Below are 17,357 nucleotides of genomic sequence, written 5' to 3'. Positions count from 1 at the left end.
ATGAAATATAGCAGCAACAAGTCTGGAGAACCCTGGATATCTAGGAATATTCAAGACCAGATGAGAAAGAAAATAAAGACTTTTAGCAGGTATAGAGAGAGCAAATCCGCAGAGACATTTAAAAAAAAAAATCTTTTTTGGCATTTCTCATATTTATAAACAGTTATATATACATTACATTTTTCTAACCCGCGCTAATTCACTTTATTGTACAGAGAGGTTTATTTTGTCCTTCATTTAACTGACCCTATGTACACTTTGCTGCCCTCTGGATCAGTCTATAGCTGCCCCCCTTGGCTTCAGCTGAGTTTTTCTTTTCTTTTCCGGGGAAGAGCCCCCCCCCCCCCCCCCCCCCCCCCCCCCCCCGGGTTGCGCAGTCCTTTGGTTCCTCATCTTTCTTGGTTTTTTATTCTTAGTTTACTCCTCGTTGCTGGCCTCGAACAGGTTTTGGAACAGGCCAACAAACCGTCCCCAGTATCTAGGAAGTCTTCCTCCGACCCTCGGATGGCGTACTTCTCCAGGTGGAGAAATTCCGAGAGGTCAGCGAGCCAATGAGGAAATGTGGTGCGAAGGGGGGTAGACATTAATGGGGTCTTCAGGGACTTTTATGAGAAACTGTATCGGTCCGAACCTCCGGCGGAGGAATGGGGATGGGGCGCTTTTTAGACCGGCTGAGATTTCCGAGGGTGGAGGAGGAACAGGTGGAGAGGCTGGGGGCGCCAGTTGAGCTGGAGGAGCTGGTCATAGGGATAGGGAACTTGCAGTCGGGGAAGGCGCTGGCGCCGGATGGGTTCCCGGTTGAATTTTACCAGATGTATGCGGACCTGTTGGGCCCCCTGTTGGTTAGGACCTTTAACGAGGCAAGGGAAGGGGGGCTTTGCCCCTGACGATGTCTCGGACGCTGATCTCCTTGATTCTTAAGCGGGACAACGATCCCCTGAAGTGTGGGTCATACAGGCCAATCTCACTCTTGAATGTGGACGGCAAGTTGTTGGCAAAGATCTTAGCCACGAGGATAGAGGACTGTGTGCCGCAGGTTATCCACGAGGATCAAATGGGGTTTGTGAAGGGGAGGCAGCTGAACACTAATATACGGAGGCTCTTGAACATTATAATGATGCCGGCGGTAGAAGGGGAGGCGGAGATAGTGGTGGCGCTGGACGCGGAGAAGGCCTTTGATAGGGTCGAGTGGGGGTACTTGTGGGAGGTGCTGGAAAGGTTTGGGTTTGGGGAGGGGTTTGTCAGTTGGGTGAGGCTGTTATATGAGGCCCCGATGGCGAGCGTGGCCACGAATAGGACGAGGTCGGAGTATTTACGGCTATACCGAGGGAAGAGGCAGGGGTGTCCCTTGTCCCCCCTACTTTTTGCGCTGGCAATTGAACCCCTGGCTATGGCGCTGAGGGAGTCGAGGAACGGGAGGGGGCTGGTCCGGGGTGGGGAGGAGCACCGAGTGTCGCTCTATGCGGATGACCTATTGTTGTATGTGGCGGACCCGGTGGGGGGAATGCTGGAGGTGATGGGGATTCTCCGGGAATTTGGGGATTTCTCAGGGTATAAACTCAACTTTGGGAAGAGTGAGCTGTTTGTGGTACACCCGGGGGACTAGGAGTGGGGGATTGGTAGGCTCCCACTGAAAAGGGCGGAGAGGAGCTTCTGGTACTTGGGGGTTCAGGTGGCCAGGAGCTGGGGGGCCCTGCATAAGCTTAACCTCACAAGGCTGGTGGAGCAAATGGAGGAGGAGTTTAAGAGGTGGGACATGCTGCCACTGTCTCTGATGGGTAGGATGCAGTCAGTCAAGATGACGGTGCTCCCGAGATTTCTGTTCCTGTTCCAGTGCCTCCCCATCCTTATCCCGAAGGCCTTTTTCAGGCGGGTTAACAGGAGCATTACGGGGTTTGTGTGGGCACACTGGACCCCGAGGGTGAGAAGGGTGTTTCTGGAGCGGGGCAAGGATGGGGGGGGGGTGGCTGGCGCTGCCCAGCCTCAGTGGGTACTATTGGGCTGCCAACGCAGCAATGGTGCGTAAGTGGGTGATGGAGGGGAAGGGGGCAGCATGGAAGAGGATGGAGAAGGCGTCCTGTGTGGGCACGAGCCTGGAGGCGCTGGTAACGGCGCCGCTGCCGCTCCCTCCAACGAGGTATACCACGAACCCGGTGGTGGCGGCTACCCTCAAAATTTGGGGGCAGTGGAGGTGGCACAGGGGGAAGGTGGGGGCCTCAATGGGGCCCCGATATGGGGGAACCACCGGTTTGTTCCGGGGAGAATTGATGGCGGGTTCCTGAGTTGGCACAGGGCAGGTGTCAGGAGGTTGGGGGACCTGTTTATAGATGGGATGTTCGCGAGCCTGGGTGAGCTGGGAGGGAAGTTTGGACTCCCCCCCGGGGAACACCTTTAGGTACATGCAGGTAAGGGCGTTTGTCAGGCGGCAGGTGGCGGAGTTCCCTCAGCTGCCCCCACGTGGGGTCCAGGACAGGGTGCTCTCGGGGGTGTGGGTTGGAGAGGGGAGGATCTCGGCAGCGTACCAAGTGATGCAGGAGATGGACGAGGCCTTGGTTGAGGAGTTGAAGGATAAATGGGAGGAGGAGCTGGGTGAGGAGATTGAGGAGGGGACGTGGGCGGACGCCCTGGGGGGGGTGAATTCCTCCTCTTCTTGTGCGAGGCTTGGCCTCATACAGTTTAAGGTGCTGCATAGGGCTCATATGACCGGGACAAGGATGAGCCGGTTCTTTGGGAGCGAGGACAGGTGTATTAGGTGCTCAGGGAGCCCAGCAAATCATACCCATATGTTCTGGGCATGCCCAGCGCTGGGGGAATTTTGGAAGGGCGTAGAAAGGACGCTGTCGAGGGTGGTAGGATCCAGGGTCAATCCAGGCTGGGGACTCGCAATATTTGGGGTGGCGGTGGAGCCGGGAGTGCAGGAGGCGAAAGAGGCCGGTGTTCTGGCCTTTGCGTCCCTAGTAGCCCGGCTGCAGATTCTTCTTCAGTGGAAGGATGCGAGGCCCCCAAGCGTGGAGGCCTGGGTCAACGATATGGCGGGGTTTATTAAATTAGAGAAGGTGAAATTTGCCCTAAGGGGGTCGGTGCAGGGGATTTTCAGGAGGTGGCAACCATTTCTGGATTTCCTGGCAGAACGATAGAAGGCCAGCAGCAGCAGCAACCGGAGGGGGGAAGGGGAGTGGGGGGTGAGGGAGGGGGGTCGTTTCTTTGTTTTGTACTGAAGGGACGTGCATAGTTGTTCTGTGCTAATGATGGGCGCTATTTGTTTCTTCTTTTGTGTATACACGGGGTGGTTCTGTCCTTTCTGTTGAAGGGACGGGCAGTTGTCTTGTGCGAATGACAGGTGTTCATTTTTCTCTTCCTTTGTGTATGCACGGGGGGGGGGGGGGGGGGGGGGGTGGGGGGGGGGTTCTTTCTGTTCTTTGTCATTTTTTTCTTTTTGTTGATGATACTTTGTGAAAATTTGAATAAAAATTATTTTAAAAAAAAGTCAGTCATGCCATCCCAGGATTCAGTCTGTTAAACCTTTGCTGCACTCCCTCTATAGCTAGAACACCCTTCCTCAGATAAGGAGACCAACACTACACAGATATTCAAGGTGTGGCCTCACCAAGGCCCTGTATAATTGCAACAAGACATCCCTGCTCCTGTACTCGAATCCTCTCGCAATGAAGACCGGCATTCCATTTGCATTCTTTACCGTCTGCTGCACCTGCATGTTTACCTTCAGTGACTGATGTATGAGAACTCCCAGGTCTCATTGCATGTTCCCCTCTCCTAATTTATTGCTGTTCAGATAATAGTCAGCCTTCTTGTTTCTGCTACTAAAGTGGATAAACTCGCATCTATCCAAATTATACTGCATCTGCCATTCATTTCATTTGCCCACTCACTCAACTTGTCCAAATCACACTGAAGGATCTCTGCATTCTCATCCTCCCACTCAACTTGGTGTCGTCTGCATTTAGAGATATTACATTTTATTCCCTCATCTAAATCATTTTTTAAAAAAGTATTTTTATTAAGGTTTTGCAGAATTTTTCATAATAAAACAGTAGTAACCATAATAACAAAACAAACTAGAGTAAACATTAACATAGTGCAAAAAGAGAATATACAATAACAATTAAATAGACATTACCCCATGCGACCCAGTCTTCCCACACCATCCCAATGAAGCCAAGACGTCGGCCTCTTTCGCCCCCTGAACTCCCGGGTCTTCTGACACTCCAAAGATCGCTATCTCTGGACTCAGCACCACCCGTGTGTTAAGCACCTTGGACATTGCCCTCGCGAACCCTTGCCAGAACACTCTAAGGTCCGGGCATGCCGAAAACATGTGGACATGGTTTGCAGGGCTGCCCTTGCACCCATACAACTGTCTTAGAACATAAGAACGTAAGAACATAAGAACTAGGAGCAGGAGTAGGCCATCTGGCCCCTCGAGCCTGCTCCGCCATTCAATGAGATCATGGCTGATCTTTTGTGGACTCAGCTCCACTTTCCGGCCTGAACACCATAACCCTTAATCCCTTTTTTCTTCAAAAAACTATCTATCTTTACCTTAAAAACATTTAATGAAGGAGCCTCAACTGCCTCACTGGGCAAGGAATTCCATAGATTCACAACCCTTTGGGTGAAGAAGTTCCTCCTAAACTCAGTCCTAAATCTACTTCCCCTTATTTTGAGGCTATGCCCCCTAGTTCTGCTTTCACCCGCCAGTGGAAACAACCTGCCCGCATCTATCCTATCTATTCCCTTCATAATTTTAAATGTTTCGATAAGATCCCCCCTCATCCTTCTAAATTCCAATGAGTACAGTCCCAGTCTACTCAACCTCTCCTCGTAATCCAACCACTTCAGCTCTGGGATTAACCTCGTGAATCTCCTCTGCACACCCTCCAGTGCCAGTACGTCCTTTCTCAAGTAAGGAGACCAAAACTGAACACAATACTCCAGGTGTGGCCTCACTAACACCTTATATAATTGCAGCATAACCTCCCTAGTCTTAAACTCCATCTCTCTAGCAATGAAGGACAAAATTCCATTTGCCTTCTTAATCACCTGTTGCACCTGTAAACCAACTTTCTGTGATTCATGCACTAGCACACCCAGGTCTCTCTGCACAGCAGCATGCTTTAATATTTTATCGTTTAAATAATAATCCCGTTTGCTGTTATTCCTACCAAAATGGATAACCTCACATTTGTCAACATTGTATTCCATTTGCCAGACCCTAGCCCATTCACTTAACCTATCCAAATCCCTCTGCAGACTTCCAGTATCCTCTGCACTTTTCGCTTTACCACTCATCTTAGTGTCATCTGCAAACCTGGACACATTGCCCTTGGTCCCCAACTCCAAATAATCTATGTAGATTGTGAACAATTGTGGGCCCAACACGGACCCCTGAGGGACATCACTAGCTACTGATTGCCAACCAGAGAAACACCCATTAATCCCCACTCTTTGCTTTCTATTAATTAACCAATCCTCTATCCATGCTACTACTTTACCCTTAATGCCATGCATCTTGATCTTATGCAGCAGCCTTTTGTGTGGCACCTTGTCAAAAGCTTTCTGGAAATCCAGATATACCACATCCATTGGCTCCCCGTTATCCACTGCACTGGTAATGTCCTCAAAAAATTCCACTAAATTAGTTAGGCACGACCTGCCCTTTATGAACCCATGCTGCGTCTGCCCAATGGGACAATTTCTATCCAGATGCCTCGCTATTTCTTCCTTGATGATAGATTCCAGCACCTTCCCTACTACCGACGTTAAGCTCACTAGCCTATAATTTCCTGCTCTCTGCCTACCTCCTTTTTTAAACAGTGGTGTCACGTTTGCTAATTTCCAATCCATCGGGACCACCCCAGAGTCTAGTGAATTTTGGTAAATCATCACTACTGCATCTGCAATTCCACTAGCCATCTCTTTTCGCACTCTGGGATGCATTCCATCAGGGCTAGGAGACTTGTCTACCTTTAGCTCCATTAGCTTGCCCATCACTACCTCCTTAGTGATAACAATCCTCTCAAGGTCATCACCTGTCATAACCTCATTTCTATCAGTCACTGGCATGTTATTTGTGTCTTCCACTGTGAAGACCGACCCAAAAAACCTGTTCAGTTTCTCAGCCATTTCCTCATCTCCCATTATTAAAACTCCCTTCTCATCCTCTAAAGGCCCAATATTTACCTTAGCCACTCTTTTTTGCTTTATATATTTGTAAAAACTTTTGCTGTCTGCTTTTATATTCTGAGCAAGTTTACTCTCATACTCTATCTTACTCTTCTTTATAGCTTTTTTAGTAGCTTTCTGTTGCCCCTTAAATATTTCCCAGTCCTCTAGTCTCCCACCAATCTTTGGCACTTTGTATGCTCTTTCCTTCAATTTGATACTCTCCCTTATTTCCTTAGATATCCACGGTCGATTTTCCCTCTTTCTACCGTCCTTCCTTTTTGTTGGTATAAACCTTTGCTGAGCACTGTGAAAAATCGCTTGGAAGGTTCTCCACTGTTCCTCAACTGTTCCGCCATAAAGTCTTAGCTCCCAGTCTACCTTAGCTAGTTCTTCTCATATCCCATTGTAATCTCCTTTGTTTAAACACAAAACACTAGTATTTGATTTTACCTTCTCACCCTCCATCTGTATTTTAAATTCCACCATATTGTGATCGCTCCTTCCGAGAGGATCCCTAACTATGAGATCATGAATCAATCCTGTCTCATTACACAGGACAAGATCTAGGACCGCTTGATCCCTCGTAGGTTCCATTACATACTGTTCTAGGAAACTATCGCGGATACATTCTATAAACTCCTCCTCAAGTTTGCCTTGACCGACCTGGTTAAACCAATCAACATGTAGATTAATATCCCCCATGATAACTGCTGTACCATTTCTACATGCATCAGTTATCTCTTTGTTTATTGCCTGCCCCACCATAACGTTACTATTTGGTGGCCGATAGACTACTCCTATCAGTGACTTTTTCGCCTTATTATTCCTGATTTCCACCCAAATGGATTCAACCTTATCCTCCATAGCACCGATATCATCCCTAACTATTTTCTACCTGAAAAGACTTGCTCATTCTCGCTGCCATCATGTGTGCCCAGTGGACCACCTTAAATTGAATTGGACTGAGCCTGGCACATGATGAGGAGGAATTAACCTTGCCCAGGACCTCTGCCCACAGACCCGCTTCCAACTCCTCACCTAGCTTCCCCTCCCACTTGCCCTTGAGCTCCTCCACAGGGGTTTCCTCCGCCTCCTGTAGTTCCTGGTAGATATCCGACACCCTCCCCTACCCCACCCAGGTTCCGGAGACCACCCTGTCCTGTATCCTCAGTGGGGGCAGCGTCGGAAAGGTCACTACCTGTTTTTTCAGGAAGGCTCGTACTTGCAGATATTTAAAGGCGCTTCCTGGCGGCAGATTAAATTTGTCCTCTGGCGCCTTCAAACTGGGAAAGCTTCCGTCTATGAACAGATCTCCCATCCTTCTGATGCCTGCCCTCTGCCAGATCTGGAACCCACCATCCATCCTACCCGCAACAAACCTTTGGTTGTTGCATATCGGGGTCCATACCGACGCTCCCTCCACCCAGTAGTAGTTGCGAAAGTTTGGCAGCGCCAACCCCCCCCCCCCCCGACTGCGCTCCAACAACGATCTCCTTATGCACGGGGAATTATTCGCCCACACAAAGCCTGTAATGATCCTACTCACTCGCTTAAAAAAGGCCTTAGAGATGAAGATGGGGAGGCACTGAAAGACAAACAAAAATCTGGGGAGGACAGTCATTTTAACGGTCTGCACCCTCCCTGCCAGTGACAGAGGGAGCAGATCCCACCTTTTAAAGTCCCCTTCCATTTGCTCCACCAACTGGGTCAGGTTGAGCTTTTATCTAGGTTATGTGGAGCTGTGCAAAACCTTGGTCAGGCCACAGCTGGAATACGGTGTGCAGTACCGGTTGCCTTGCTGTAGGAAGGATGTGATTGCACTAGAGAGGGTGCAGAGGAGATTCACCAGGATGTTGCCTGGGATGGAGCAGTTGAGCTATGAAGAGAGGCTGGATAGGCTCGAGTTGTTTCTTTAGAGCAGGAAGGCTGAGGAGGACGGTTGATGTGCATAAAGTATGAGGGGCATGGACAGGGAAGTAGCTGTTCCCCTTATTGAAGGGTCAATAACGAGAGGGCATAACCTTCCATGATTGTATCTATGTTGTTCTTACCAATTCTCTTTTTTCATTAGCAAACTCCTCTTTTGTACAAGAGAGTCGGTTTACCATGTTAATTAGGTATTCTTTCAATTGTTTGCTATGTGCAATAGGCATCATTTTTGTCGACAGTAACTTTCAAGAATTCATTAGGATCAACACGATCGACCAGCGGTTGGCAGCATGTAAGAGGGAGTTCTGGCCAGGACTGCCATTTTCTCCCATTTGTTTGGGTGATCAAGACAGAGCTGCAGTCATCAACTGCCCCGATTACAATGGATATACTATCAGACATGCTGGCTAAGGAATTTAATATACAATTTAATATACATTTCGGGAGGCAGTGGAAGTTGATCTTGTAAGTTGATTGAGGAAGCATTGGGCTTGGTCCAGGTGGAGCTTGATAAAGGCATCGGGACAGTGAAAAAACATGATGAGATTCTGGAAGGTGTGGGGACGCTCACGAGGCACGATAAGCAGCTTGTGTGGTTAGAGGCCGAGATTGCAGTGGTGGCTGATGAAAATAAAAGGTTGAAGGTGAAAATCGGTCAAGGAGGCAGAACCTCTGAGTTGTGGGGTTGCCGGTGGGGATGACGGGCCCGAATCCCATCGAATATCTAGCAAGGATGTTTTGGAAGATGGGGGGTGATATTGGTATCTCCCACTTTTGAGGAATTGATGATCCTCGTGTTGGGCAATGCTGTTGCCCTTTTCATTGTCCTGTTGAGAGCTACGTCGCTAGCAGTGTATAATGCTGGTGAACGGAAGTGATGTGGGGGGTGGGGGGGGGGAGAAGCTGCAGCCATAAACCCAGTTTGATCTGGTTTGGCGTGCTTAGTGTCAGGGTTGGGGTGGTGGGGTGGGGTTTGGGGGAACAGTGCTGAAGCAGTGGGTCTGGCTCCAGTTTGGGGATTTGGAGATAAGTGAGGATGGAGGAAGGGGGAGGAGTTAGCTGGCTGATGGTTGATCTGGAACATTCTTTGTGTTTTTCTGGGGGTGCGTTTGCCTGCCATCTTGGGAAGACATTTGACTGGTACCTCTTAAAGATGTATTCTTTTGACCATGACGGTGGAAATGGCAGATTCCGGAAGGAGAGGGAACCCTCCCAATTCTGCTGGTCACCTGGAATGTAAGGGGATTGGGTGGCCAGTGAAGAGGTCAAGAGTTTTTTCTCATCTCAAGAATTTAAATGCTGATGTGGTGTTTTTGCAGGGGATCCATTTGTGGGCGAGGGATCAGATCAGACCAGACTCTAGATGGGGTGGGTAGGGCACTTGTCCCAGTAGGGCTTTGATGGTAGAACCCGAGGTGCAGCAATATTGATTAATAAGCGAGTGCCCCTTTTGACTACCAGAATTGTGGCGGACAGCAATGGTAGGTATGTGACAGTAAGTGGGACATTGGCAGCCACATTGGTATGGTAAATGTATATGCCCCTAACTGGGATGAGGTGGCATTTATTAAGGGTTTGCTGGTCTCTACTCCTGATTTGGATATACACCGGTTGTCTTGTGGGGGGGGGGATTTCAATTGTGTGCTGGAACCCAAAATAGATCGATCGAGGCCTAAATCTCTGGCTCTCTTAGGGATGGCAGAGGTGATTTGGGCCTTCATGGAGCAGATGGAGGGAGTGGACTTGTGGAGAATCCTGCACCCACACGATTGGGAATTCTCAATTTGTTCTCACATGCTTGAGGTCCACTCATGGATAGATTATTTTTTGTTGGGTAAAGTCCCTGCTCCCGGGGGTCAAAAGGAGGAGTATTCAGCGATAGTAAGGCCACATTTGGAATACTGCATGCAGTTCTGGTCACCACATTACTAGAAGGATGTGGATGCTTTAGAGAGGGTGCAGAGGAGGTTCTCCAGGATGTTACCTGGTATGGAGGGTGCTAGCTATGAAGAAAGGTTGAGTAGATTAGGATTGTTTTCATTGGAAAGACAGAGGTTGAGGGGAGACCTGATTGAGATCAACAAAATGATGAGAGGTATGGACAGGGTGGATAGCAACAAGCTTTTTCCAAGAGTGGGGGTGTCAATTACAAGGGGAACAGAGGGAAGTAGATCCTTGGAAAATAGGCAACAGGTTTAGATAAAGGATCTGGATTGGCGCAGGCTGGGAGGGCCGAAGGGCCTGTTCCTGTGCTGTAATTTTCTTTGTTCTTTGTTCTAAACATCCTCCACATTTTGTGGACCTTGAGCTGGGGACAGATCCCATCCAGCGGGTACCATGGAATTAGATGTGGTGCTGCTAGCGGAGAGGGGGTTCTGTGAACCCATAGCCATGGCCATTGAAGAGTACGTTGGGAAATGAGGCACCGCTTGGCTCAGAGACGATTGGGTCGATACGGAAGGGTAAGGCTCCAGGCCCTAATGGGTATCCCCTTGAGTTTTACAAAATAATTTCAGACAAGCTGCTGCCATTTACGTAGATATGTTCAATGACGCTTTAGCTCGAGGTTCCCTCCCTGATGCACTTTCACAGGCCTCCATATCCTTCATCTTAAAGAAAGATAAAGACCCCACAGAGTGTGGTTCTTACAGGCCCATTTTGTTGCTGAATGTGGGTGCCAAAGTATTGGCTAGGGTGCTGGCTTTGTGTTAAGAACCAAGAGTCCTGGGTATAGTTGCAGATGACCAGACAAGATTGTGAAGAGGTGGCAACCGTCGGTGAATAAATGGTGGCTTCTAATTGTTATCCTCTCACCCTCTCCGGCCTCTGAGCCAAAGGTGATTATACTTATGGATGCAGAGAAAGCATTCGATAGGATGGAGTGGGAGTACATCATTGAGGTGCTTGGGAGGTTTGGATTCGGGCAGAAGTTCATTTCATGGGTGGCTTCTGTATAGGGCCCCCATGGGCCCTCATGGCTAGTGTTCTCACTAATGCGACAAGCTCAGGATACTTCCTTTTGAACGAGGTACAAGACAAGGTGCCTAGTGTCGCTGCTCCTTTTTGCATTTAGAGGCCCCTATATTTAATACCCATATGTTTGGATTCAACTTTTAAGGTTTGGGAAGGGAAGGGGCTAGAATGCCTCACAGATCTATTTACGGATGGACAGTTCATCATATGGGAGGAATTTTCAGCAAAATTCCAACAATCAGGGGCACACCAGTTCCGATACTTTCAATTACGCGGCTTAGTTCGTGGGGCTTGACCTGATTTCCCCTTAGCATCGCAGCCCTTCCTGTTGGAGGGAATCTTACGGTTAGCGAGGATTGTGGTGGTGGGGGGGGGGGAAGGAATCTTACGGTTGGCGAGGATTGTGGAGGGGAGTGGGGGAGAGGATCTAGAATATCTATGAGCAGACAATCTCATCGGCATCTGTGCCACTTGATCGGGTGAAGGCGAAATGGGCGGAGGAGTTGGGACCCATCGTAGATGATGATGTGTGGAGTGAGGCTGTTTGTAGGGTAAATTCCACCTCCTCTTACGCAGGGCTCAGCCTGATCCAACTCAAAGTGGTACACAAAGCTCATCTAACCACAACTAGGATGAGCGGCTTTTTCTGCTGAAGTGGAGGACAGGTGTAAGCCGTGATCTTGTGGGCCCGCCAATCATATCCACACGTTCTGGCCATGTCGAAAAATGGTAAGCTTTTGGGTATCCTTCTTTAGCACCATGTCAGCGGTTCTTAGCATCGATCTGGAGCCTTATCCATTGGTGGCCATTTTTGGGGTATCGAACCTGCCTAGCCTGAGGATTGGGATGAAGGCGGATGCTCTTGTCTTTGCTTCGCTGATAATCCGAAGGCGGGTTCTGCTGGAATGGAGAGCGTCTGTTCCACTCGGCCTGGTCGGGGGACCTTATGGACTTTTTATACGTGGTAAAGGTCAAGTTCACCATTAGGGGATCAGTTGAGGGATTCTACCTGAGGTGGCAGCCATTTATCTCATACTTCAAAGAGTTAATTACCGTTGGGGAGTCGGAGGTAAGGTTTGGTTTTGGGATTGGGGGTTACCATATTTAGAATTTAGAACAGTACAGCACAGAACAGGCCCTTCGGCCCTCGATGTTGTGCCGAGCATTGATCACCCTACTCAAGCCCACGTATCCACCCTATACCAGTAACCCAACAACCCCCATTAACCTTATTTTTTCGGACACTAAGGGCAATTTAGCCTGGCCAATCCACCAAACCTGCACATCTTTGGACTGTGGGAGGAAACCGGAGCACCCGGAGGAAACCCACGCACACACGGGGAGGACGTGCAGACTCCGCACAGACAGTGATCCATCCGGGAATCGAACCTGGGACCCTGGAGCTGTGAAGCATTTATGCTAACCACCATGCTACCGTGCTGCCCTACTTGAACCACTTTCAGAGTTGTGTCATAGTTTAGGTCGTGAGTGTTATCTAGGAAACCTTTAATTACATATTATTTAGAAAAAAGATCAATATGAGCAACTGTCTGCTGTAATATAGTTGTCGCACATTACTGTCTTCACTAGCCAAATCATTACCCAGAATAAATTCTATTCATTCAATGGGTGATTTATGAATAACTTTCACCGTAACAATTCCATTGGCAAAATCACTTCTAAATTAACCTTACACAAAGAAACAGATTAATAAATTCCATTAATATCCCTTATTGATACCTTTTTCTTCATGAAACAATCTGGACCACAAGTCGTATCACCAGCCACCATCAAGGATTGACCTGCCCTTCTGTATCTCTCAAATTTAAATTTGTTAATTTATTTTGTTGGATGAGTAAGGGGACACTTCTCCCTTCGAAACAAAACATCCACAGCCTATAATAGTCTGACTTTCTTCACCAGATAGCAAATAATTCTCTGAACTATCTTGAATCATATTCCCCTTTCTCGTTGATTCTGAGGGAACACGTTTCACATAGACCACTGCTACAGCTTTAGCAACCATTTCCTTTTCTGCTGCTACCTTTCCTGCTCCTGCAATTGGTCTTCCATTTAGTTTCCAGCAATCTGCCCATATATGTCCCACTTTGGCCTTCGAATCTCACTTCCACCCTCAGCATTTAACCTTTTTCAATCTGAGGGGAAATTTCTTGACCATTCCCAACTGTTCCCTCTCTTCCATGGCTACTTATTTTCCTTTCACCTTCCTATGTTTTATCCTTCTCAGGTTCATATAGGAAGTTTGGATTACGGACCAGTTCATAATCATCAACATCTCTGCTGCCTGTCTAGCCTCTGTTCCATAACATGGCTCCCAACTACCGAAGGAAATGTATCTTTAAATTCCTCCAAGAGAATTACTTCCCTTAGATCTTCGTATGTTGTCTCTACTTTTTTGTGGGTATCCAACAGTCAAAATTCCTTTGCTTTACCCTCTGGAATTCAATTTAGATATGTCCAGGCTGTTTCCTTGCATTTCCTTTCTAAGAACACGAATACAGAGCCACAAATTAAACCTAAAATTACGACTTACACACATTTTTTAATTGCGGAGTCTGTTAGTGCAGGAGATGGAACAAAGTGCGGTCTCGGCAATGCATTCTTCGCCGAGACCCCAAAATGAAGTTGAGTTCTGTTCGCTAGGGCGTCGTTATCGGCGCTGTCAGCGCCAGGAAACACCCAGCTAAATGTGTTTGACACGGGATTCGGTTCATTTCCATTACATTGTAGAATTTACAGTGCAGAAGAAGGCCATTTGGCCCATCGAATCTGCACCGGCTCTTGGAAAGAGCACCCCACTTAAGCCCACGCCGCCACCCTATCCCCATAACCCAGTAACCCCAGCTGAACGTTTTGGACACTAAGGGCAATTTAGCATGGCCAATCCACCTAACCTGCACGTCTTTGGACTGTGGGAGGAAACCGGAGCACCCGGAGGAAACCCACGCACACACGGGGAGGACGTGCAGACTTCGCACAGACAGTGACCCAAGCCGGGAATCGAACCTGGGACCCTGGAGCTGTGAAGCAACTGTGCTAACCACTGTGCTACCGTGCTGCCCTTATTTCTAATACACACACCAGAAATATGAATTAATTAAACTATCTCTATTTCCTAACATTAATGAACTCACGCACCATCACGTAATATTCTAATACAGATTCCCTAGTGTGAAACTTAAAATGATCCCTTGCAAGCAATACAGACCTGACAGAGCTCCCAATTGCACATGAGACAGTTTTAAAGCTCTTGAGGCACTGCGATATGTGGCATCTTCCCATTAGCCCCGACAGAATTATGTAAACTGTTGAAAAATCATCCAATGTCACAGCTTCTTTCTTGATTTTCAGTGCCGCTCGTGATTTTCTGAATCATCCTGTTTGTTGAAAAGCTTTTTAAAACGTTGTTAAGAATGTGGATAACATTGGCAAAGCCGCAGTTTATACCCCACCGTAGTTGCCCTGAGGTCATTTGGGCCTTCCCCTGCATTGCTTGAGGTTGGGTTGTTATATTTGTGAGGTACATATGCATTTTGCAGTTTTTGAGAACAGCACAAGTTCACTGTAGTGAATTCATGTTTTTCCTGTGGTTTGGCTTCTTTTGATTCTGCGCCCTTTTGGTGCACTCCACCCACAAGAGCATTCCTGTTATCACCAGTTATCTTCCGCTGTAAACAGTGTTAAATGTAGGATTACATTAGGCCTGACAATGGCTACATTGGATTTAGAAATGAAGAGGGATTCCTACAGCACAAGGAGAAACAGGGACAGAATCATGTCGGACACCTGAAATCAAAGAATCACATCATGTGATCACAGGCCGAACAACTTGGGCATTTTGGATAAGATCTGACTTCATTATATCTATGATTGAGCAAGCGGTGGTTGTGCTATTTCTGGAAGTGTCAACTTGAGCAGCATCCATTGCATGGAAAGCCTGACTTTTTGGGTGGAATTCTCTCATGTCCCTGCTGGCGGATTCAATGGAAGGCTGGGTGGGTGTAAAATTCAGCAGGAGCCCAGAAATAGGAATCTTTCACAAGTGCCCATGGAAGATCGGGAAACCTGCTGGTGGCCAGTGTGAAACTGGATTGTATTCCGCTAATAGGATGCAAATGAAGGTCAAACCGGAATGTTCCCCCCACGCCAGATTCTCCAAGACATTGGGGGGGGGGGGGGGAAAGCACACCAGATCAGAACATGGAACAACGTGGCAGGCAAAATTTGGGACTTACCTGAAGAATACCTGGAACTGCCTCCATAGTTCGACATGGAGGCTGCCAGTGTCTCTGGATCCTGGATGTTGAAACACCACAGCAGTGGGTGGGGGAGCATTTTTTCAGGTGGATCTTCGAACTTCTGTGTAATTGAGGTCCATCTTCTTTCCCCAGGAGGCCCATCTTTTTTTCAATGGTGGGTCAGTGATGCCAGACGCCTTTATAATAGGGCACCCAGACATGACGGTGGGATGCGTGCAGACAAACCTGCCACACACTGAATACAGTGCTAAACCCCAGTTGCAGAATTAATGAGGTCAGGGCCAGAAGATGTGGTGTGGTTTTCCATCAGCCTCCACAGAAGGAAACACTCCCCAACCCCTCCCTGCCATGGGACTTAGTCACTGATTTAGATTTATTGTCACATGTATCGAGGTATAGTGAAAAGTGTTGTTCTGGTGACAGTCCAGTCAGGTTGTACCATACATAAAAAACATAGTTGGGCAGGATTCTCCGAGCCCGCGCCGGGTTGGAGAAGCGCTGGGGCGTGGGAAATTCCCGCCACGCGCTCCAATGACAGGCCATCGATGCTCCGGCGACCGGAGAATTGGCGCCAATGGCGCCCATGCGGTAGCAGCGGTGATGGCCGGGGACCGCGATTCTCCGCGGGCGACGGGCCGAACACCCGCTGAGTTCCGCCGAGTCCCGCCGGTGTGGTTCTAACCTGGTACCACCCAGTGGGAGCTTGGCCCCGTGACTGCTGCGGACGTCCTGGTTGGGGGGTGGGGCGATCTGACTACGGGGGGTGGCCTCCACGGGTTCCAGTACACGATCGGGAATGTCTGATCGGTGGGCGGCCACGATCTGGAGGGGCCCCAGCTCCTTCTGCGTGGCTCACTGTAAAGTCCCTGACATGTTGCTCTGCGTCGGCGCGGAGATGGCAAGCATGCGCTTGTACCGGCGTGAAGACTGCCGTCGCGCGCATGCACAGACCCACTCCGGCCGTCGCGCGCACCCGCACTGGCCGGCGCGCACATGCGCAGACCCGCGCCGGCCGTGCAGGGCCACCTTTTGGCGCCAGAGCAGCGTGAGCTCTCAGGTGCCGTGCTAGCCCCCTGAACAGCGGTGAATTGCTGGGCCAGGAGGCCCGTTGATGCCGGCGTACACCACTCCGGTGTTTACGCCGGCATCAACACTTGGCCGAGATTTCGGAGAATCCCGGCCAGGATATGCGATAGACACACAATGTGTATCTATAGACATAAACATCAGGTGAAGTATACAGAGTGTCATGCTACAACAGTAGAGAAGATGCATGGAAAGATCAGTTCAGTCCATAAGAAGGTTATTCAGGAGTCTGGTGGCAGCGGGGAAAAAGTTGTTTTTGAACTTGTTGAAGCGTGTTCTCAGACCTTTGTATCTCCTGCCCAATGGAAGAGATTAGAAGAGAGAACACCCCGGATGGGAGGAGTCTTTTATTATACTGCCTGCTTTCCCGAGGCAGCAGGAGTTGTAGACAGAGTCGATGGATGGGAGGCGGAGTCGCGTGATGGACTGGGCTGTATTCACAATTCTCTAAAGTTTCTAGTGATCTTGGGCCAAGCAGTTACCATACCAGGCTGTGATGCAGCCAGATAGGATGCTTTCTATTGTGCATCTATAAAAGTTGGTAAGAGTCATTGTGGACATGCCGAATTTCCTTAGTTTCCTGAGGAAGTATAGGCGCTGTTGTGCTCGTGTTCGTAGCATTGAAGTGGGTGGGACTCTTCAGATGGGAGAATTCCATCCGATGCCGCTAAAGTCATCACCGCATTGATTTTGCATGCTGAAGGTTGATTTCAAGCCACTTCTGCAGCCCTAGGTCAGATGGTGAGTTGAGCAAATACTGATAAATCAATCATTTCAGCCGTTTGTTGGGGCAATAAGTTTGTCATTTGTTAAGAAGAAGGCAAGTTAAAGGCTCAGCACATCAATCAAATGACTGGTTTAGTTTACCAGATATATAAGGTTTGGGAAAAGAGCAAGGCTGGA

At 48.7% G+C, this 17,357-nt stretch overlaps 1 protein-coding gene across 1 annotated transcript in view; it reads left to right on the top strand.

The window, feature by feature from the left end:
* LOC119963629 (cell division cycle protein 20 homolog) overlaps positions 1–17,357 on the top strand; it is a 93,519-nt gene that overhangs the window by 62,900 nt on the left and 13,262 nt on the right. The gene's annotated exons all lie outside the window — the stretch shown is intronic.

Source organism: Scyliorhinus canicula, chromosome 3, assembly GCF_902713615.1.
Source record: "Scyliorhinus canicula chromosome 3, sScyCan1.1, whole genome shotgun sequence".
Taxonomy (NCBI): domain Eukaryota; kingdom Metazoa; phylum Chordata; class Chondrichthyes; order Carcharhiniformes; family Scyliorhinidae; genus Scyliorhinus; species Scyliorhinus canicula.
This window is presented reverse-complemented; position numbering and strand designations above follow the sequence as displayed.